The sequence below is a fragment of the Procambarus clarkii genome, chromosome 1 (genome assembly GCF_040958095.1).
Source record: "Procambarus clarkii isolate CNS0578487 chromosome 1, FALCON_Pclarkii_2.0, whole genome shotgun sequence".
NCBI classification, from domain to species: Eukaryota; Metazoa; Arthropoda; class Malacostraca; order Decapoda; family Cambaridae; genus Procambarus; species Procambarus clarkii.
The window spans coordinates 41,891,241-41,915,910 of NC_091150.1; the positions used below are offsets into that span (position 1 = coordinate 41,891,241).

The 24,670-nt window shown below is 48.3% G+C and overlaps 1 non-coding gene across 1 annotated transcript in view; it reads right to left on the reverse strand.

Moving 5' to 3' along the window:
• LOC123760339 (uncharacterized) overlaps positions 1–24,670 on the reverse strand; it is a 193,904-nt gene that overhangs the window by 26,249 nt on the left and 142,985 nt on the right. The gene's annotated exons all lie outside the window — the stretch shown is intronic.

A 24,670-nucleotide genomic window follows, 5' to 3' on the forward strand; every position in this document is an offset into this window, starting at 1 on the left:
GTTACAGCCCCGCTCCTGTGCCAGGTAAGTCCACTACGGGCTCACCATAGCCCGTGCTGCTCTGAACTTACGTTTCGAGCAGCTGGATCTAAAAAACAACAACAATCAAATGTTGAGCCAATTGTGATGCAGGAGGTTTAGGTGTTGTTGGGTAAGAGGGTAGAGAGACCTGGCCACCTCTGCTGAGGAAAAGAAAGATGATTCGTGCAAGAATTATTGAAAACCTTTCGGCCAGATACAATAACACGTCTGCAACAAGGACTGCTTTCAATGTATAATATTATATAGCATTATATAATATATACTGTGTATATTTTCCCGTTACGATGTTGCGAGGGGGTGGCGGAGCAGAGTATAAATGTACATATTTATACATACATACATACATACATTAGTGTGTGTGTGTGTGTGTGTGTGTGTGTGTGTGTGTGTGTGTGTGTGTGTGTGTGTGTGTGTGTGTGTGTGTGTGTGTGTGTGTGTGTGTGTGTGTGTGTGTGTGTGTGTGTGTGTGTGTGTGTGTGTGTGTGTGTGTGTGTGTGTGTGTGTGTGTGTGTGTGTGTGTGTGTGTGTGTGTGTGTGTGTGTGTGTGTGTGTGTGTGTGTGTGTGTGTGTGTGTGTGTGTGTGTGTGTGTGTGTGTGTGTGTGTGTGTGTGTGTGTGTGTGTGTGTGTGTGTGTGTGTGTGTGTGTGTGTGTGTGTGTGTGTGTGTGTGTGTGTGTGTGTGTGTGTGTGTGTGTGTGTGTGTGTGTGTGTGTGTGTGTGTGTGTGTGTGTCATATGCGTGCGTAGACCTTTCTACTAGAGATGAGCGCACGCGCCCGGTTAGGAACGTCTAGCAGGTAAACTCAACTAGTCACTGAAAAGACCATATGGTTTATCTAACATGTGATATCAACCGATGAACTCAGCGAACAACAACAACCAACAACCACCACAACCACCACAACCACCACAACCACCACAACAGGGGTGTCAATGGTGTTCATGCACAAACTTCACTTCATGTGTGGTTTTGAGATGTTATCACGCTTGGTGGGAGATGAAAGATTTAGAAGGCAGCACTACTGTGTTCTCTGCTGAATTGACTGACTGTGTGTGTGTCTGTGTGAGTGAGATGACACGTTGCTGAACGGCACGACGCCAGCCAATCGTCAATAGAACTAAACGCCAGCCAATGAGCAACGAAGATGCGCTTTGAATACGTCTCCGAGAACGACTCTGAATAGTTTGTGAAGCCGCTTTAGCAGCATTCCATCCTTTCCTGCCGCGACCCCATCTGCCAGCCGGGAAAATTCCCTATACCCGAGCCCCCGGAGCATGTCCTAGCCTTGTCCTAGACGTGTCCTCTGTGCCCTTCACCCGCTCCTGTGTCCTGATAATGCGAGTTAAGAGCCGTGTTCAGCAGAGTCAACCACACCATAGGTCAGACGATATGGACGTCAGTTGCTGATCTGATCGGCCCCTTTCTCTGGCCACGTCCATCTCTATATCTATCCCATATATGCATCTCTGCTACACGCGTCCTTCGCCGTCCTTCAGAGCCTATCTTGTCTTCGCCGAGGGAGGGAGGTACTACCCTGTTGCCATTCGTACCCATGTTGCCGTGAACCTTGCTACCGCCCTTACAGCCACCGATGCGTATTAATGCGTATTAATCGTGGCGGTGCGCCTCCAATACTGACTACAAGGGTGGGAGGTCCAACTCCTTCATGCCCCGTCTACTATAGCATTTATATATACCCGTTGCGTTAGAATTTAAATAGACAAGTTAAATAATGTGTCGAATCTGGCCTTAACCAGCTTTATGGGGTTCTGGGAGGAGTTCTACTACCCTAAGCCCGGCCCGAGGCCAGGCTTGACTTTTGAGAGTTTGGTACAACAGGCGGTTCCTTGGAGCGGTCCGCAGGCCCACATACTCCCACCACAGAACCGGTTGCTCCGGCACTTCTTTTAGAAAACAATTAGTTTTCTCTTGAGATGTCCACTTTGTTGATGGTAAGAAAGGCTTCCACAACTTTTTAGTGGATTCGACTCGTCGACCATTAGTACGAGTATTTCCTTACATTTCTTCATTTTCCATTTGCTTTCGGCTTCCACTTTTGTCCTTTCTTCAATTTTCCCTCAATTTAAGGAGGATGTCCTCCTCCACCTCGCCTATCCCCTCTCCCCCCTTGGCATAGTGTTGTAATCCTTTTTTTTTCAATCCACTAGCGAAAGATTTAGTTCCCTTAACCTATCCTCGAAACCGATAATATTTTTGCAAACATTTTTAATTTTAAAATGTTTGCTTTCACAGTGATGAGGATTCCAGGCCGGTGCTGCATATTCCAGAATTGGTCTAACAAACTCTGTAAATTGACTTAAAACAATTCAAAAGGTTTATTTAGGTTTTAAAACGGCGTTTAAATGTTTGCCGGCGTCTCCCTGCCGGTGTCCCCCCCGAGGTCAGAGGTGGAAAGGTACAAATATTTCAGTGTATATCATTCAGAGTCCCATAGTTGCCTTATGATGTAGATACCTGCTGCCTGAGGGGGTGGTGGTGGTGCTTGTAGTGGTCGTAGTGGTGGTGGTGGTGACCGCGCATGTTGCCAGGTGAGGGCAGTCCCCGGGGGCCGCTGGATACTCCCCCGGGTGTGGGCGACGCCCCCCGCCCCAGGGTGGCTGAGGTAATCTGGCTCTTGCATCACAGGCTCAGATTTATCCTACTTTCTGCCCAACCACTTGGACTGGATGGTAGAGCGTCGGTCTTACTTCATGCAGGTCGGCGTTTAATTCCCGACCGTCCAAGGGGTTGGGGCACCATCCCAAATCCTAATCCTGACCCCTTTTCCAAGTGCTACATAGTCGTAATGACTTGGCGCTTTCCGCCGAGTTCCCTTCCCCACTCTCGTCTCCTTGGTCTGGCTCTCTGGGGACACTAACTATACTAGTTTTGTAGCCAACTAGAGAGACGGGTCGTCTTGGATTAACCAAGTAACTGTGTTTGAATCGTCAATTAAATTAGCAGCCCGTCCTCCAAACAAAGACCCACAATCCATTCCATGCACCCGCCAAACCCCCTGTTTATGAATGAAAAACTTTACACACGACTCAACTGTTGACGTTCGAACACTTCCGGAACAAGTGATTCACTGAGGAATTTTGTTCGAATCACAACGCTGTAAATGCTTCACCCACGTACTACAAATAATCCAGCCCGTCCTCCAAACAAAGATCCAAAAGTGATTCCATGCACCCGCCAAACTCCCTGTTTATGAATGAAAAGCGGTTTACACACGACTCACAACTGCTGACATTCGAACATATCCGGAACAAGTGCTTCACTGACGAATTTTGTTCGAATCACAACGCTATAAATACTTCACCCACGTACTACAAATACAAATAATCGCCAACAGAACCTAAACACCTAACCTAACCTATGCCTATATATACACAATATGCTAATATATTATAATATAAATTTATATTTGAGAAAATTCCCGTTTTGAGTGAACAGTATGTTAAAATTTATGAATGCGTCTGTGGGGTTGACCGCTGGATGTAATGGACTTGAGTCGAGGACGGGTTGAATAATCGCCAACAAAACCTAAACACCGAACCTAACCAGTGCCTAAATATGCACAATATCCTAGTATATAATAATATTAATATATATTTGATAAAATCCCTGTTTTGAATGACCAGAATGTTAAAATTGACGAATGCGTCTTTGGGGTCGACCGCTGGATGGAGTGGACATAGTCCGAGGACGGGTTGAAATTAGAGCAGAGAATAAGTTCGCATCAGGCAGCGAGTGCCCTAACTGGAAATTGGAGAACCCGAGCGGTTTGGGTTCACCGGCTGCTCGACTGGCGAAGAAGCCCGATAACCCTAACTTGCTCCCCCTTGCTCTGAACTTTAACCATTTTCTCTTTCCAACTTCACCCCCGGAAGCTTCCGGTTGATTCTTTACACCATTACAAACTAATCTCAATGTCCCTCTAACAATGTCCCTCAATGCCCCTCTAACAATGTCCCTCAATGTCCCTCTAACAATGTCCCTCAATGTCCCTCAATGCCCCTCTAACAATGTCCCTCAATGCCCCTCTAACAATGTCCCTCAATGCCCCCTCTAACAATGTCCCTCAATGTCCCTCAATGCCCCTCTAACAATGTCCCTCAATGCCCCTCTAACAATGTCCCTCAATGTCCCTCTAACAATGTCCCTCAATGCCCCTCAATGCCCCTCTAACAATGTCCCTCAATGTCCCTCTAACAATGTCCCTCAATGCCCCTCAATGCCCCTCTAACAATGTCCCTCTAACAATGTCCCTCTAACAATGTCCCTCAATGTCCCTCTAACAATGTCCCTCAATGTCCCTCTAACAATGTCCCTCAATGTCCCTCTAACAATGTCCCTCAATGTCCCTCTAACAATGTCCCTCAATGTCCCTCTAACAATGTCCCTCAATGTCCCTCTAACAATGTCCCTCAATGTCCCTCTAACAATGTCCCTCAATGTCCCTCTAACAATGTCCCTCAATGCCCCTCTAACAATGTCCCTCTAACAATGTCCCTCAATGTCCCTCTAACAATGTCCCTCTAACAATGTCCCTCTAACAATGTCCCTCTAACAATGTCCCTCAATGTCCCTCTAACAATGCCCCTCTAACAATGTCCCTCAATGTCCCTCTAACAATGTCCCTCAATGTCCCTCTAACAATGTCCCTCTAACAATGTCCCTCAATGTCCCTCTAACAATGTCCCTCAATGCCCCTCTAACAATGTCCCTCAATGTCCCTCAATGTCCCTCAATGTCCCTCAATGTCCCTCTAACAATGTCCCTCAATGTCCCTCTAACAATGTCCCTCAATGTCCCTCTAACAATGTCCCTCAATGCCCCCCTCTCCTCCGTATATATGTATCATTCTTTTCTCCATCCTTGCTGTCGTAACAAGAGACAGAACGCGGTCTTTTTTTTTTGGTCGCGTCTCCGTCCAGGACGCCCTTCACAGCTGGGAGGGGAGTGGAGCTCGCGGAATGGGACTCCTCCGTCAGTTAGGAGAAGAGGACCTGCCAACCGCTCCTCCGGAAATACCATGTCTTGAAGGGAAGGGTCAAAATCCTATTTACAATCCTGGATTGTCTCTTGTAGGAATCTTTAGCTCTTCTTCACCTTGAGGCTTATGTAATGTGTGCTCTCCACCCCCTGGGTGGGGTGAGGGAGGGTGGGGGCTGGCTGGGTGAGTGAGGGGGGGGGGGGCTGGATGATGTGGGCCGGGTGATAGGGTGGGGGGGTGAATTTAAGAAGTGGGTGCTGGGGGGGGGGCGCCACAGAGGTGGGTGCTGGTGGGGGCCTGACCAAGGTCGTGTAGGACAACTGGGCATCTGCCACTATGGTCTCCTCACACCTCCACTGTGCCCCTCACTGAGGGACTCTCAGTCAGCGGGAGGGAGGCTGAGAGGGAGGGAGGGAGGGGGGGATGAGAGGGAGGGAGGGAGGGGGGGATGAGAGGGAGGGAGGGAGGGGGGGATGAGAGGGAGGGAGGGAGGGGGGGATGAGAGGGAGGGAGGGAGGGGGGGATGAGAGGGAGGGAGGGAGGGAGGGGGGGTTGAGAGGAGGGGGGGGAGGGGTGGGGAATGGGATGCTCTCAGGGGGGGGGGGAAGATGTTTTAAAGCCTTGTGCAAATGTTACGAGGCGTCAACCACGCCTTTCGTTCCCTGGATTATTTTTGTTTAACAAATGAGTGGGGGGGGGGAAGAGGGTAGAGCAGTAGATTACTGGCGGCTCCAGTTAGCAGGTCGAGAGGTTTACCTTCCTGCCCGATATGTTCTCTACCTGATGTACTCTATGTTACTCTGTTTCCTGTCTGTCAGATACTCCCTTACCCAGTTCAGTATCTTTTTCTGTTATCTTATCTATGAAGCTAACCTATATGCTACACGGTGGGTATATAAACAGCGAGTTTATCTGTAGCGTGTGAACGGGAGTATCTCCCGTCACGCAGGGTGCAGTCGCACCTCCACAGATCTCCAGTATCAGCTCTTTATACTGGTAATGGCTCAAAAGGGCCACCACTTACGGGCTATTCATGCCCGTGCCACCTTTTCGGTGGCTTAATCTTCATCAATCTGTAGCGTGTAGAGAAGCTAGAAGCGCGTCCCGGGTCGCAGGTGAAGGGCGCGGCACAAAGGGTCTCGACATCTAGAGTCTACGACATGATGTACACGAGCGGCATTTAGAGCGGATCGCGAGTCCCTTCACTAAAGAATAACAATCACCAATAAAAGTGTACCATATACCAGCCCAGACACTGGGTAAATTTTGACGATGCCTTTGTTCAACAAGTTCCAAGTAGCACGGGCTATGGTGATCCCGTAGTGGACTTGCCTGGCACAGGAGCTAGGGCTATAACTTATGTTTTGACGTTTCTAAATTTCCTGCGGCACGAGTTCCAATAAATCATTGAACGTATGTCCACCTGTCAAGACGAAGCTGCTTAGCGCGGGCAGGAGCTTAGCTCCTGGGCCAAGTCCAGGCGACCTTACCAACCCCACAACCACCACTGACTTGGCCTCAGCTTGCCAAGACACATTAAAACTCTCCTTTTCACGTTATTCTTACTCCTTAAAGTCTCCACTACGTGGTTGATCTATCTCCACTCCCATCACCCTGACCCTTTGTATAACTTTTTCACTCCTTTAAACTTTCTTCTCTGCCAATTTTATTCTCCCGTTCTTTTCATCTTTGCTTAACCCTTCCAGACCTCTCCCCGTCAAAGGCCTACTCAGGTTTCTCCATTTCATTCAGGCCTCTGCCCACCACCTCTCACTTTTCATCCACAAAAAATGTGTATCTAGCTCCATTATTTGTTATTTCATTGCTTTCTCAACTTCTATGTATATAACAAAGATATTACATGTATGTGGATTAATACATGCAGACAGTACATGCAAGTATATATTCGTACATATGTATACACACACACTTGCCCCACACACACCCAAGCTACAAGTGAGAGGGTAGTGTAACCCTCCCCCACACACCCAGACTTTCAGCGAGGGCTAAGTCTGACCCATGAACACCCAGGCTTAATAATCCCACAATGGGGGGGTACATAACACCAATTTCATGAAGGTTTTTAAGCCTTTCTCTTCACCTTTGCTAAGTTAACCTCTTGTTCTCCCGTTTTGGTTTGACCTCTGACCTTATAAACAATCTTGACCTGTGTCGGCCAATACTCGATGTTCAAGCTTTCCAACTATCTGAAACATCCAAGTTCATGCGTGTGTGTGTTCTGTACATATGACACACCCAGGTACACACACAGTGTGTGTGTGTGGTGTGTGTGTGTGTGGTGTGTGTGTGTGGTGTGTGTGTGTGGTGTGTGTGTGGTGTGTGTGTGTGTGTGGTGTGTGTGTGTGTGTGGTGTGTGTGTGTGTGTGGTGTGTGTGTGTGTGTGGGGTGTGTGTGTGTGGGGTGTGTGTGTGTGGGGTGTGTGTGTGTGGGGTGTGTGTGTGTGGGGTGTGTGTGTGTGGGGTGTGTGTGTGTGGGGTGTGTGTGTGTGGGGTGTGTGTGTGTGGGGTGTGTGTGTGTGGGGTGTGTGTGTGTGGGGTGTGTGTGTTTGTTTCCTGTACAAACCGACTCCCAGTCAAATATTTAAAAATTGAATAACAAGAATTGGTATTCAATTCTTCCCCTCAGGAGGACAGCGCTCAGTTACGCTGAGCGCTCGTCACTTCCAGCCTGGCCAGCCACCGCCAGGCGTTCGAACGCCGGACTCAACCTCCGCCGCGCTGCTAATTGGAAGAAAATCTCCATACACCAGCAACCAAATGCAAGAGGTGCTGCATGATTTGCGTACGGGAGCATCCCTACTCCCTGGGAGATGAGGTGCAGCGCCATACCCCAGCACACTCAACAGCCCTTGCTAACAAGTCTTTCTTCGTCCTCGTACCCCAGCCCTTTGTCCTCGTATCCTTGTCGTCATACCCTAGCCCTTTGTCGTCGTACCCTAGCCCCCCGTCCTCGTACCCTTGTCGTCGTACCCCAGCCCTTGTCCTCGTATCCTTGTCGTCGTACCCTAGCCCTTTGTCCTCGTACCCTAGCCCCTGTCCTCGTATCCTTGCCCCTCGTCCGATATAATTATACTGACCTAACTATCTCCTCATAACTAACTATCCTCATCTTTCCCTGTATACAAGACATTGATATGAAAATCTTCAAAATAAATCATTAGTTTAAATGTGAATTTAACTTAAAAAAATATTTTAGAGAAGTGATTTTGAGCGAGTGGGAGCGCCTTTGTGTACGCGGGTCACCTTGAAACATAGAAGATCCACATTGCAACGAGTCTGGAGCCAGATTCACGAAGCAGTTACGCAAGCACTTGCGAACCTATACATCTTTTGTCAATCTTAGGCGGCTTTGTTTACAATTATTAAACAGTTAATGAGCTCCGAAGCACCACGAGGCTGTTTATAACAATAACAACAGTTGATTGGGAAGTTTTCATGCTTGTAAACTGTTTAATAAATGTAACCAAAGGCGTCAAAGATTGAGGAAAGATGTACACGTTCGTAAGTACTTGCGTACCTGCTTCGTGAATCTGGCCCCAGGAAAGTTGTATCAATATTCTAGACAGCCGCTGTCACAAACCGATTTTTATAATGCAGGAGTTAAACATGGTGACAAATATCGCAGAATAGGTAATGTGTATGATGGATGTTTTATTAGGAAGGAGTGAATGAAGGAGTCTTGTAAGTATGGAGTAGGCGGCGTCGATAAAGGGGGGGGGGAGGGGGTGAAGGGCGTCGCTTGCCAATTGGTGGTTACCGGAAAGTGAAATACGGTAGTTTGTGCAGACGAGGAGTCACAACGTGGCTGAATTATGTTGACCAAACCACACACTAGACAGTGAATGGACGACGACAACGTTTCGGCCCGTCCTGGACCATTCTCAAACCCGATTGTGTGAATGGTCGACAATCGACTTGAGAATGGTCCAGGACGGACCGAAACGTTGTCGTCGTCCCTTCACTTTTTAGTGTGTGGTCTGGTCATCACGGTAGTTTGTGTTCTAGCGTTCAGAGCAGTTTGAAGTTTTCTTAACACGACACGGAGGATAGTGATTGATTGATGAAGATTAAGCCACCCAAAAGGTGGCACGGGCATGAATAGCCCGTAAGTGGTGGCCCTTTCGAGCCATTACCAGTATCAAGAGCTGATACTGGAGATCTGTGGAGGTGCGACTGCACCCTGCGTGACGGGAGATGTCTCCCGGACCAAATTGTGACCAAATGGTCGGAGGATAGTTCATCGCATCTGCTCTTGTGTTGTGGATGGAGGTGGTTGACTACTCAGAGAAGTTCGGTGGTGATTGGCCACCAGAACACGGTGTGAGTAGTGGCTTGCGTGTGTGTCCAGCCGCCACCCGTGTCACCGTGTCTTGCTGTCAATTAGAAAAGGTTGTCCATGACCACCGTGTCTACTCTGTTTAATTAGCATATAAATCCATACAAAAAAAGTAAACAAATCTGCTGAAAGATCACACACACAGTTTCAAATGTAGATATGATAGAGCCCAGTAGGCTCAGACATCTGTACACCAGTCGATTGATAGTTGAAAGGCGGGGACCAAAGAGCCAAAGCTCAACCCCCGCAAGCATAACTAGGCGAGTACGGTAAAACACCGAGCTGTGGGCGGCCTCTGAAGACACGAGTGCTACCGGCGCCCACACTTGCAACACCATGGGTGGTTTTTTCCTACACCATGGTCATCGCGGGCGTACCAAGCCTTCCTTACGGAGCTATGGGCGTGGGCACGCTTACCCTCCACCCACTCCATCAAAGATACCCACGCCCCCACCCCTTACCCCCCCACGCCCGTAACCCGCCCAGACGGCGCCATCCTCGTCCTGCTCCCGCCCACCTCACTGGCATCTCTGTCAGGATAACATGCGGTGCGTTTACCAGCGACACGCGGAGGTTAAGTCGGACCAAGGTACGCCTACAGGTACAGTGGGAGGTACGCCTACAGGTACAGTGGGAGGTACGCCTACAGGTACAGTGGGAGGTACGCCTACAGGTACAGTGGGAGGTACGCCTACAGGTACAGTGGGAGGTACGCCTACAGGTACAGTGGGAGGTACGCCTACAGGTACAGTGGGCGGCGTAGGAGGTACGCTACAGGTACAGTGGGCGGCGTAGGAGGTACGCTACAGGTACAGTGGGCGGCGTAGGAGGTACGCTACAGGTACAGTGGGCGGCGTAGGAGGTACGCTACAGGTACAGTGGGCGGTGTATGAGGTACGCTACAGGTACAGTGGGCGGCGTAGGAGGTACGCTACAGGTACAGCGGGCAGCGTAGGAGGTACGCTACAGGTACAGCGGGCGGCGTAGGAGGTACGCTACAGGTACAGTGGGCGGCGTGGGAGGTACGCTACGGTACAGTGGGTGGCGTGGGAGGTACGCTACAGGTACAGTGGGCGGCGTGGGGAGGTACGCTACGGTACAGCGTGACAGCTGCTACCTTCTGAGGTTACGAGGTGCCGTCTGAGGGTTAAGTCCTTGACTTGCGCGCTCGTACGAGGCCTGACACACTTTTGGCCGGCCAAGAGCCTCTCTCTCTCTTTGTCTCTGTGCTTTGTAATTGCTTTTGCATGCCCACTTATCACTCCTTACAGACTAAAAATGAATGTGGCGCGCCACCTCTCGTGCTCTCAAGATACCTGTGCCTGCCTGCCTGCCTCACATGCACGCACAAACACGCACGCAAATCATTTCCCCCGCGAGAACAAGCCGCAGTCAACACCTGGAGGCGTGACGTTAAGTGTTTACCCTATTACCCAGTGGAGGCAACCTGCTGGATAGACGACTGGAAGCTGTGTATATACGGCCAGTCACTGCCGGGAGCCCGGTGTACTCGCCCGTGCGTGGCCGGCCAGTCACTGCCGGGAGCCCGGTGTACTTGGCCCGTGCGTGGCCGGCCAGTCACTGCCGGGAGCCCGGTGTACTCGGCCCGTGCGTGGCCGGCCAGTCACTGCCGGGAGACCCGATGTACTTGGCCCGTGCGTGGCCGGCCAGTCACTGCCGGGAGCCCGGTGTACTCGGCCCGTGCGTGGCCGGCCAGTCACTGCCGGGAGACCCGATGTACTTGGCCCGTGCGTGGCCGGCCAGTCACTGCCGGGAGCCCGGTGTACTCGGCCCGTGCGTGGCCGGCCAGTCACTGCCGGGAGACCCGATGTACTTGGCCCGTGCGTGGCCGGCCAGTCACTGCCGGGAGCCCGGTGTACTTGGCCCGTGCGTGGCCGGCCAGTCACTGCCGGGAGCCCGGTGTACTCGGCCGGTGCGTGGCCGGCCAGTCTGCCGGGAGGCCCGTGTACTCGGCCCGTGCGTGGCCGGCCAGTCACTACCGGGAGCCCGGTGTACTTGGCCCGTGCGTGGCCGGCCAGTCACTGCCGGGAGCCCGGTGTACTTGGCCCGTGCGTGGCCGGCCAGTCACTGCCGGGAGCCCGGTGTACTTGGCCCGTGCGTGGCCGGCCAGTCACTGCCGGGAGGCCCGTGTACTCGGCCGGTGCGTGGCCGGCCAGTCACTGCCGGGAGGCCCGTGTACTCGGCCCGTGCGTGGCCGGCCAGTCACTGCCGGGAGGCCCGTGTACTCGGCCCGTGCGTGGCCGGACAGTCACTGCCGGGAGCCCGTCCTCGCCAGGTCACTGGCCGCAAGCTCTCTGATGACATTTGTTGCGGATATATTTATGTTGCTTTGTGCAGTGCTGTAAAGTGTGGGGAGGGGGGAGGGGTGGTGGTGAGGTTAGGTAGGAGGGTGAGGTGGGGGAAAGTGGTTATGGGGGAAGGGAGGAACGGAGAGAGTGCTGCGTAGAGAGCAGTATGAAGTAGAAGAGAAGCAGAGAAGAAGGGAAGGAAGGAAGGGAAGCAGAGAGGAAGGGAAGGACAACAAAGAGTAACTTTATTAATTATAAAATACTGAAACTGGAGAACAATTGGCCAAAACCTTCAACACCTTTCCACACCTGGCCTGTACGTTCCTGAGTGTATATAGCTTTGCATACATATGTATACGACTGTGTGCCAATCATAAATGAACACGTGTATACAAGTGAACACCCCCCCCCCCACCCCACCAAACACGCTTCAGGGCGACAAAGGGCAAATCTGTTGAAGTTTCAATGCTAATTCTCCGTAGTTGTCGTAGAGGTCATAATCAGGTATAACTAAAGCGTAATTGCTAGATACACAATAGAAGGGAAGCACAGAAGTGCTTCCGGAAGCACAGAAGTGCTTCCGGAAGCACAGAAGTACTTCCGGAAGCACATAAGTACTTCCGGAAGCACAGAAGTACTTCCGGAAGCACAAAAGTACTTCCGGAAGCACAGAAGTGCATAGTTGGGGAATATACCCTCCAGAGTAGAGGGTATATAGAGTAGCCCATACTGTGTAGAGCTTCACACTTCACAGATTGACAGTTGAGAGGCGGGGCCAAAGAGCCAAAGCTCAACCCCCGCAAGCACAATTAGGCGAGTACACTGTCGCCTCAAACTGTGATGTACTCGAGAACGTGCGAGTGTACACGCCCTCGCAGCTGAGTAGCTGGCGCTCTGAAGTCGTAATCCTAAAAGAACTCTGATTCGATTCCCGGTCGAAGCAGAAACAAATGAGCAGAGTTTCGTTCACTCTGATGCCCCCCCCCCCCCATCCTGTTCACCTAGTAGTAAATAGGTGCCTGGGAGTTAGACGGCTGCTATGGGCTGCTTCCTGGGGATGCGTGTTAGAGAGAAATAAGTGTAGTAGACATAAAGGAGAAACAAAATAGCTCTATTAAAAAGGCGGGGTCCAAGAGCCAATAGCTCTGTTCTGCAGGCGTAAATAGTACACACAGACACAACGATGGAGATGGTCAACACGACCACGATACTGGACATTATTCACAGACAACGAGTCACAACAACGTGGCTGAAGATACGATGACCAAACGTCACATTAGAAGATGAGGGGAGGGTTATCTTGAGGTTATCTTGAGATGATTTCGGGGCTTTTAGTGTCCCCGCGGCCCGGTCCTCGACCAGGCCTCCACCCCCAGGAAGCAGCCCGTGACAGCTAACTAACACCCAGGTACCTATTTTACTGCTAGGTAACAGGGGCATAGGGTGAAAGAAACTCTGCCCATTGTTTCTCGCCGGCGCCTGGAATCGAACCCAGGATCACAAGTCCAGCGTGCTGTCCGCTCGGCCGACCGACTCCGGCTCGTCCAGCAGGGTGGGGAACTACGAAATTTCGGTCCGTCCTGGACCATCATCACGACTTGATAATGGTCCAGTACGGACCGAAACACGTCGACGTTTCTCCCTCTTCTGATGTGTGGTTTGGTCTCCGTGAACACCAACCTTTTTGATGGGTTCCCTAACACAACCAGAGGCGGTACCTTATATATTATATAAAGATGTAATATAAATAAATTAAGTGCCTTCTTTTAGCCAGGGCACTACCTCGGAGTACAGAGGACGCTGTAAGCATTTTATCTGAAATCAAATGCCGTTTATGAGAACCAGTGAAACCTCCCTTCCACAACAACTTACACCAAACGAATAAATAATTGATTTTTGATGACAGTAAGGACAGTGAGAGGTGACCGTCAGGGGCGGTCGACAGCGGGCGGGGCCTGTCAATGGGCGGCCGACAGTGGGCGGGGCCTGTCAATGGGCGGCCGACAGTGGGCGGGGCTGATTGTACACTAACCAACAAGAGAGTGAAAGGCACACTCTGCTCTCGTGACCTTGGGCACTATGGTTATCTCTTCCTACTGCTTTAAACCCAATGTACCGTTTCTTGCTGTTCAGCAGAGGTGTGTGTCCAGCAGAGGCGCAGGGAGGTTTATGTGTCCAGCAGGGGTGTCCCCCCAGCAGGGGTGCAGGGAGGGGGAGGGGTGTCCAGTTGGGCATCATACAAACACTGCTATTCTTGTAGGACCTGACACACCCATCTTGTCCCCAATATTTCTCCATATGAACTTGCAAAATATTAGCTTTACTTTTATTTCTGAAACTTTGCAAATACTTATTTAAACTTTGCTATTAATTTGACCAAACAAGGTTGTCCTTTAAAGCCTGAAACTCATTCATGCACAGCTATCCCAACACTGCTGTACCAAGCCTGTAACATGGGTGCTTTAACTCGTTTGATTTAGATTTAAGTGAATCATTTATATAAATATCTAACTTGCTAACCAATTTTAAACCTTGCCAAAAATTCGGCCACCCCCCCCCCCACACACACACACACAAGGGTCTCAACACTATCAGCGGCTGGAAAGGCAGAGCCCAAGAGCTTAAGATTGACCTGCAATCACAAACAGGCGAATAGGCAGGGTCTGTGTGCGCGCGCGCGTGCGCACTGCTCGCGTGTGCGTGTGCACGCGCGTGACTTTAGGAAAATTACATTATTATTATCTTTACTGACAATTACAAATTTGCCTAATCTGAGGATTTCAATTAAGTCTTATTAAAGTGAGGATAAAGTGAGGATAATATTCACTGTCACACAGGACAGAGGGTCATACACAAGACAATAGGTCTAAACTGTAGGCGGAAGCACACACATATCATGGTTACAATCAATGTTTTAATGTATGGATATGTGAAAAAACTTTCTATTGTGCACTGCCACACAAGGGCAGGGATGGGTTCATAAGTGATGCAGCTTAGAAGTAATATAAATAAAAATTGTTCTTCATTCTTTAAAATGGACAAGCAAATTTTGGATAAATTATTAGGATGTCGTCCAGAACACCCGAGTCAATGAAATAGTTACACAAGTGAACGACCAATTGGCTACTAAAAAGGGGAGGTGAATATACACGACATAAGGAACTTTGCAAGGAACTATGCTAGTTTGCATTGTCCACAACCGAGCCTGAACAGCTTCCAGTACTACTAGAGGAATACCTTAGATGACAGACTTAAATATTGAGGTAAGAGCAGAGGTGACGAGGAAACTACTAGCATCACTAGACGAGACTGACGCTGTTGGACCAGGCAACGTATCACCATAGTATGTTAAAAGAAGAGGCACAGGCCCTCAGCGTACCACTAGCACTGACCTTTAATGAATCGCTTGCAAAAGGTGAGTGGGTGTGCAGGCGGGCGGCCGGGCAGGTGTGTGGGTGTGCAGGCGGGCGGGCGGGCAGGTGTGTGGGTGTGCAGGAGAGCTGGTGGGTGTGCAGGTGGGTGTGGTTCTGACAGTGTTGGTTCGTTATGCTCCTGGGCGTCACCCATGGTCGGGTAAATAATTACTGGGTGTCTCCGCCGCGACCTTCACTTGCCTGGCCTGAGCCCTGGTGAGGCAGGCAGGCTGGCAGGGCCGTGGTGAGGCAGGCAGGCTGGCAGGTAGGCAGGGCCGTGGTGAGGCAGGCTGCCAGGCAGGCAGGCAGGCTGGCAGGCAGGGCCGTGGCGAGGCAGGCAGGCTGGAGACGTCACAAACCTTTATGCTACTACTCCATCTATTTCCTCAACGAAAATTATACATGTATTAAAAGTTTACAACAACAAAAGGAGTTCAGCAAATGATAATTACATCTGTTCATCGTTGTATCGCCTCTAAAAGATACAAGAATCTTTAAACTAAACATTTATAATTCGTCTCTGAAAGTTTAAATAAAAATCCCCTTCACGCAGCTTCATATTTCTCTGAATTTTTGGTTACATAATGCTAAAAATGCAGCCGGAGCCGAGCGAGGCACTTCCTGACAGTTCAGTAAGAGGGCACTTTCTAGGCGGCCTAGCGCGCTCGACCACCACCTCAACCACTGGTCTAGCCCACTGGCCTAGCGCGCTCGACCACCACCTCGACCACCGGCCTAGCACGCTCTACCACCTCCTCAACCATTGGTCGACTTTTGAACTACCATTTTGCTTCACGAAAGGTGGCGAAAATGCAATGGGCGAAACTTGGAGTGGCGCTAATGGGGAGGACTGGGAGCCTTGCACATTATGAGGAGGCTACCCGTCCAACACACCGATACTCTACGTTGCTGCAACGTTCGAACAAGTTTTAACACCTAACACGTTGTAACAACGTTTTAATACGTCATTAAAAAAATGGTTATAACAAGAACAGGCTCCACGAACACAAAACGGGACATTATGTCAATTTGACGAGGCTGTTCCTATTTTCTTGTAGCTTGTACGTCAGTTTATGCCATTGGGTAAAGTCAACGTCAAAATGCGACGCGCTATAGCGAGAACAGGTTGAACACCCTGTGTGTTGTCGTACACGCGTCCAAGACTTTATCATGTAACAGGTTCTGGTCTCCGTTCATGCAACCCGTTTGGATTTTTCTTCATGCTCATGTTTGGCGATTTGTTTGTATACCAATTTCCCTTTTAGTGAACGTTCACTGCAGGAGACCGGCGAACACACTTGCAACAACACACAATTCCTGCAAGATATATTTCACGACGATTTGTTTCTGCGCGACGAGGCTCTTAAATTAGATCAATAAAGTGGTACTGAAACATAACGGTTAAGTCTGCCTACATTATACACACTAGGGCATTTTAGTGAGAAAAATTAGTCTCGTGAATTTCAACGGAGGCCGTTCTATATTCCCTTCGTAAAAAAATAAATGCAGTTGTTGAGCTTAACTAGAAGCGTCAAATCCTAGCTAGGCTACCCACCAACTTCCCGGAGCCGGGTCTCCTAAAGTACCTGAAAGTTTTCAATATTACGGCATTTTTCCATTTTCCTAATCCACAGTAATTTTTGCATCGGGGTCGACTGATTAAAAAAAATGTAGTTCTTTCAGTAAGAGGACACATTATAATGTGCCAGAAATTGGCTCATATCTAACCCATTGCTTAATGTGAGCGCTGAACAACACTTCAGGTGCAACATGCAATACTATAAGGTTATGGAAAGTCACACTAACGTGGCTCAAAATTAGACACCCAACCCCCACACATCTGGAAGTAAAGGTATTGACGTTTCGGTGCATCCTGGACCATTATCAAGCCTTGTAACGGACCGAAACCTCGTCAGTTCCTTTAATAGTTGATGTGTGGGGTTGGGGTGCCTATATGGCAAGGCTGCAGTCAGCTCTATGACCATTGTCTGGACCATTATGTACTTAACTGTTCTCTTATTGAGGAATAGAGACAGTTACTTACTGTGTATATACCACTGTATCTTAGTATTAATGAATATACGATGCAACATTTCCTGAGCAGATATCCCAAGTTTGAATATGATGAATTGATTATGATGAATTAAATGTACAAACGAATACTGCAAATGTTTCCTAGAAAATTCGTCCAATTCCATTGGAGCCTAGTCTGTAGGTCTTTTGTATAGCTTTCTTCCTTTGCACTGCCTTCCACTTTTGTAGGACCATAAACTAACTGTTTCGGTGCCAAAGTTCAATACGTGGCCAAGGAATACTATGACGTCAACAGAGGGAGTTAAAATGGTCTTTTCTGTTATTTACAGACGAGGTGCAACTGATACCCCATCAATAACGAGCCACTACGCAAACAAGGGCAAGCCTGGAATTCAGTGGACCATTGCGAATTTAAACAGAAGCTAACAGGACCGAGTTAATCGGCAAGCGGCTGCTGACCTCTCGTGACCTGCTGAGACTAGGAAGGCAAGATTAGCATACCTTACTGACCTATTTCAGCAGGTCCCAGAGACTACCGAGCCCCTTGTGACATCACTGGGAAAGTGAGAGGGCAGTACAGTACATTGGTGACGTCAGATGGGCGAGAGGGGTCTGGGGGTGCAGTAGTGGGGTGGATGGGATGGGCACAAGGAGGATAGGGAAAGGGGGCATTGTGGGGGTGGGAAGGATGGGGGGGGGGGGTGGAGAGGTGAGCGGCCGTACAAGTGGTTCGTCTGGACCTGTGGCTGGACGTTGGATAGAGAACCAAGGTGAACTGCACAGGCCGGGGGATGAGAACTCGCTTCTGGAATACACATATCTACATTCTCACCCTCTTATTCTCTCTCACTCTGGCCTTTCATTCTCTTCCCCCCCCTCCCCTCCCTCCTCTCGTTATTTATATTGTATCTTAAACATTTCTAACTTGTGTAACTTAACCATCATCCAACCCAAACACACTACACATTCAGGAAGTTATACGAAGACCTTGGCAAACAAATGGTTGCTAGAATTCAGCCCCAACAAGTGTAAGGTAATGACGCTGGGAAAGGAAGAGAGGAGACCGGAAGGCAATCTACACCATAAGAAGGCAACTGCAGGAGTCGGAAAGATCTGGGAGTGGCTACAATTCCAACACAAACACCGGAGTGCCTCCACCACCTGCCACAAGATATCACACGGCACCTCGTGTCCCCCGTTATCTTGAGGACCTCCTCGACACCACTGCAAGATGCAACCCGTTCTCGCACTTTCTTACAATCAATATTGACTTATTAAATACGTGCATGTGACATACTAGTTTACTAATAATTACAATTATTACTTAACCTATTATAGGTATAGGTTAAGTAATAATTGTAATTACGAAGCAATAAGATGCTTATCTTAACATACTAAGAAGGTTAGGTAAGGTCGGTGTTTTCTAATGAAGCTTTTCAAGGTAAACTAGTATGTTTAGTATGTCACATATGCACGTATTTAATAAGTCAATATTGACTATACGAAAGTGTGAGAACGGGTTGCAAGATGCGGCCAACGCCAATCAGGACAGCAGCAACGCGTTATCATCTGGTCGGGACAGTTGGCCTGGGTGCCTGGGCCCCAGCGGGCAAGGTAGCCACTATACCTCTGGGTACCCTCCACCGGTTCTCTGGGGAGTGTCACCGTTACGCTCATCAGAGAACCAGTTCCGCCCACACCTGCAGAACCACTTGTTACCCGACTTGAGAATGGTCCAGGACGGACCGAAATGTCGTCGTCCCTTCACCTTCTAGTTTGTGGTCTGGTCAACATCCCAGCTCAAGATGGTAACAGACTGACAGTGGGAGCACAGCACACACGGCAGCACCAGGAGGAAGGTGCTCATCTGCATCATGTGATCAATGTGGCATCAGAAACCCAAACCCTTATAAAGGGGGACTTGAACCACGAGACAATAGATTGGGTCAATCTATCATCACAAGTAGGAGAACAACAGTGAGCAGGTGGTACAGTCAGTGTGGTCTAGCGGTAAAGTATTGGACACGCCAAGGGGCAGGGAGCCCTGGCTGTCTGGGTTCGAATCCTTTATGGGGAAAGTGCTCTCCTTTCTCCAAAGAGAGCTTTCTTATATTATTATTATTATTATTATTATATATATGTATATATATATATATATATATATATATATATATATATATATATATATACATATATATATATACATATATATATATAATATATATATATATATTATATATATATATTATATATATATATATATATTATATATATATTATATATATATACACACACACATACATACACACACACACACACACACACACACACACACACCTCTATGTCTCCTAATTTGACAGTAAAATAGGTGCTGTAAAAACTAGTGTTATTAAGATACTTTTACAAGCTCAGATTATAGTTACATCACATACATTATATAACTGATGCATTACATGGCCAATCTTTGGTACAAGTCTAATATATTAAGTGTTCCAGTATTAATATAGTAATTACAAAGTTCAGCATACCTCAGCCCAGGAGGGCGAAAATCAGTCAATATGGGACATTCTACAATATAATGTTCAAGGGAGTATGTGTCTAACGCATTCCCAAGTGCTTCACATACTTATACTATTCACAACAAAACAAACCATTAAACTTCGTCAAATAGTAAGCCTCTTAGAAGGTTTTTGTCGTCAGTTGCACGTGGCTGAAGGAAGGAGCCCAGGAGGACGTCTGGGCCCTGATACTGAGAAGCTTAGAAACTTGTGCACCGACAAGCCCAAGGAAGAGTGTGTCTGGCCAGGTTCCCAGAAGTGTCTGGAAGAGGTGAATGAGTGTGCAACGTAGTCCAGTACAGAATGTGATTCATTCGCCGTGGTGGCGTTTGTCTATATATAATATATATTATTTTTTAAACTAAGACCTAGGTTCATTAGGGCTGTCAGTTCAGGCACCTACCCCTCCCCTCCCTCTTCCCCATATCTATATATATCTATCTCTCTTCCTCCTTTCCCCCCATATTTATCTCCTTCCCTCACCTCGCGCCTCTCCTCTCCTCTCCCTCCCTTCGTCCTTCTACCCCCCTCCCCTTTCTCTCTTCTCCCCTCCTGCCCCTTCTCTCTCTCACACTCTCACCCCCCCCCCCTCCCCAACTCTCTCACGGGGGTACACACTGTACTTCCACCAGGGAGACCCGTCACACCGTCGTCACCTTCTCCAACATGACATTGTAACACCCACACGATGTCCACTCTACTGTAACCATATGTTACACACCTCAAACACTCACTCTTCCACCTGTAACACAAGCTGCCGGTTGTACCAAACCTTCACAGCGGGTTGTGAACATTTGGTACCCAGAAATGATTCGTTAAACACAAGCAATTTCCCCCAGCAATTTTCTGTATTAATTTGCCTTTTAGGTTATAGGGGTCTGGCGTCCAATTTTCGTTATTGTGACACTGTTTTGCACATGTATACACATGTATTCCATTCAAATATACATGATTTTTAAGAGTTTTTGTTGTACTATTTCGTAGTTTGTCAATGTGTGTGTGGTGATGGTCAGCTTGTCTGCGAGAGTAATGTGATCTTTTGCGAAGTCTTTTTGCTTGTGCATTATCAGGCGCCTTGATGTATGTATGTATCCTTGAGTATACGATACCTGGAGTATATATCAAGATCGTTGGGGGCCGATAGTCCCTCCAGTGGGCAGGTGAAGGCGTAGACCAATATCCTGTTTGATGCCGGAATACTTCTTTAAGAGCAAGTTTGTCGTCTTATTACTCTTGAACAACATGGCGAGGCGTTTTTCCTCCTCATTGTTGGCAGGAGTCACGTTCCTGTCGACGTCTCGTGATATTATCATCACCAAACGGGCCGTCCTGGAAGACAAGCTAGAGACACGTGGCCGCCAACAGTAGTTACTGATTAAGTTATTGAATCAAGTTGCATCTTTTGAAGCCTCCTGTGCTGCCAGGCTTGGGAGTTCAGGCCAGGACGTTCTCACGTAAGAATTACCAACCTCAAGCGTCACACGCTGAGGTTTTTGCAGTGTTCCCAAAAGCGAGAAGAGAGGTAAAAACCAAGGTCTTGCGTTTAGTTAGACACGTCAGAAGCTGAGTGGACACACCCCTGGGACACTGTGTGATTGAACATGACTTGTGTAGGTACACACATGTGACGAAATTCCTATTCTACACGCGGTAAACACGTACGGGAAGAGAGGAGAGAGAGAAAAACCACGGTTGTCGAGGATAAAATGTTCAGTGGGAATCTCACACGATGTATATAGCAGCCTTGATGGCGTGATAGTAACGTCTCTACTTTGACCGGGTTCGAGTCCTAGCGTTGGAGGATTGACTGGGCGCCAATTCTTAATTGCTCAACCCCCTGTTCTCCAAATAGAAATTGGGTACCTGGTTCTTAAACGACTAGCGGGTCGTGTTCCAGGGGAAACTAGTAGGGTAAGGCTTGCCATGAGGTAGGGGGAAGGGAAAGCTCTCTGCCTAACAAGAGACAGAAGTCGTCTGTTCCTGTACCCGCCTGTGTGGGGGTGTGACTACAGAATCAGCTGGGCAGTTCTTTATGTATAGAGTCACCAGTGGAGGTGGTGCTCTGCGCCGGAGAGTTGTGTCTTAGAGCAGCCGAGGTCGGTTGTGTACTGGAACATGGTGTGAGCAGAGTACAGGTCTGCTTTGTAAACAAACGCTAGTTTACTGAACACACACACACCCTCACACCAGCCTCCTCACCACGTAGCGGGCCACCCCCACCTAACGGGCCACCCCACACCCACGAGAAAGATCAGGTTTCTAATAAATTTAATCTAAGATACTAGGAGGGTATCCGGCGGTGCCCAGGACACTCCCTCCCCCCCTATCTCCCTATCACCCCCTCTCCTCATGACCCCCCCCTCTCCCCCCCTCCCTCCAGCCTCGGACAGACAGACAGACATTCTCTTAAGGCTTGTGTATTACCGTCCACAGGTTCCCAGACTCTCGTGTATTATCCCATTTCCCCTAATCATTATCTAATTTAATGTTTATTTTAGTAATTGTGCGCAATTTTGTTTTACTTTAGTTTCTTATCATAAACGCCAAATTATTACAAATAAACTCTCAAGGCTTGTGCGCGCGCGTGTGTGTGCGCGCACTCTTTAACCTAAATGTTGTGTTTGCAGAGTCGACTGTTAGCTCCTGAGCCCCGCCTTTTCCTGCCACCGGCCAATCAATACAAATGCCTCCTTCCTTGTTGTCATAATCTCTCAAACTGTTCATGTGATTTAAGATAGGAAAAAAGGAGGGACAGCTAGACTGAAAATATTTACACACAAACATGACGTCAGACTGCAAGTAGCGGCATCAAACAGCCTGGTTGACTAGACCACCAACCATGAAGCCTGGCCAGAGACCGGGCCACTAGGCCATTGATTCCCAAAACCAATAAAAAAGAGGATAAAATAAAATAAAAAGCTTGCGAACAGACGCAGCTGTTGGCAACATTCATCTATCTACCCGCAACTAACACACGCACGCACGCACACGCACGCACGCAACCAAAATTTGTTGAGCCATCTAATATAGAGTTGAACACGGCTCAACAACCCGCAGTTATGGCGAGGTGAACGAAGGCCACAACACGTGCCCACTCAACCCTTGTCCTGTGCACTTGCCCAAAAGGTTTATTAGCAAACAAACCTTAAAAGCATTTGCGTCCTGTGTGTGCGCGCGCATGATCCACTGATCCATGCATGATCGCTGAAGTATTTATAATGTTGCAATGGTCGACTATTATGCAAAGCTAGGGGGGGGGGGGAGTGCCGGCTGCACTACACCACGATAATATTTATGCAACAATTAGTTTAGGTCAAAAAAAATATCACTCGGCCAAACAGTATTGTGAAGGGAAGGGAAAAAAAAGTATAATTGAAGTTAAAAATGCGAGTAATAAACATAACCCACATTCCCCACGGCGTGCGACTCAACACAGGATGATGAATCAGAATGCAGGCGAGAAAATGGCAAAAATGACTCGCTATAAAATGTCTCGTTACCAGTGCCCCCCCAGTGCGGGTACTGGGCCGACACCGTCCCCTTCACTCTATTGTCACTCCCAATAAAACCGCCATTAATCCTGCACATTTTGATACAGCTCACCCCCAGGCATCTGAACTCAAACTTCAGACAATCAATTAGACCAGAGTTCGAGTCCGAGGCAGGGCACGAAGTGTGGTCAAATTTCCTTACATCTGATGCCACAGGCAACCGCTGTCGGTCAACAGTGACCTCGATAAGCCTAACAGCATTAACCAAAAAATAACAAAATCGAAAAGCCACATTGGGTATATTTGAATTATTTTTACCACAAGAACCAATTATGTGTTGCCAAAGAAGCTTCTGAGTGCTGACACTGATCACCAATACTCCCAAAACACTTCTCACAGTCCACCTGAAGCAACTGGCCATATTCTTCCCGTGATCCTCATCCAACTCTTCCAAGAAGCATTCACTGTTACGGTAGGTAAGCACTGGCCAAGAGTAGCTGGAACATGATGAGTAACCAGTGAGTCGCCGTGATCACCTTGAGTCTAGCCCTCAATGGTGGCAGCAGATGGGATCGCATGATTCAACCCATCCCTCTCAGGACTCAACACTTCATCAATCATACATGTTGTAGCATGGATCAATCTCTTAACACTCCAGCAGTTCTATGTCCAATGACTTTTCTTTATTATTATTAATGATGGGAACCCCGATGGCACAGACACTTGCAAGACTATACCAACCCCAAACGTGTCTACGTCCTGTGCAATATATCTCTAAATACTCGAGAGAAACGTTCACCAGAACTGAATAAATACACAATAAGGAATAAAAATACAACGGGTCTGTTGTCCTGTACACAACAGGAAATATTCAACGCTAACTCTCCGGGGGAAAAAAAACAGGTTGCTCCGCCCCGTTTATTAAGACAAAACAGTCATTCAACCGTGATAATAAAAGCCACAGATAACCGCAACAAGTGAGCAAATGTATATATACACGCTGACATGAAGAGTGTCTATAATAATTTATGGGCGCTCGACCTTGTGCAAGAAAAACACACAAGTATTTGTACAACTTAACCTTGATACCCAAATATCTTGGCATTGTCAAGAGTGACCAACCACGCAATATTTATGCTAATCGGGCCAACTTACTGACAGTCATTTCATGTTGGAATGCACAACCGGCCTTACACCCTAAAATGTAATGATAATGATTATGACCCTTTTTAATTGTGCAAGGGAGAGTATACTCACCTGTTTGTACTCGCCAGCTTATGCCTGAATGATCGAGCTCCAGCTCTTGGACTCTGCTTTTTCTAGCCGCGGTATGTACATTTATCAATCTATGTCTAAACTTGTATAGATGTGAAGTATGGGACCAACAAAATGTTGACCTTGGTAAGCTTGGCGACGAGTCACAATAACGTGGCTAAAGTATGTTGACCAGACCACACACTAGCAGGTGA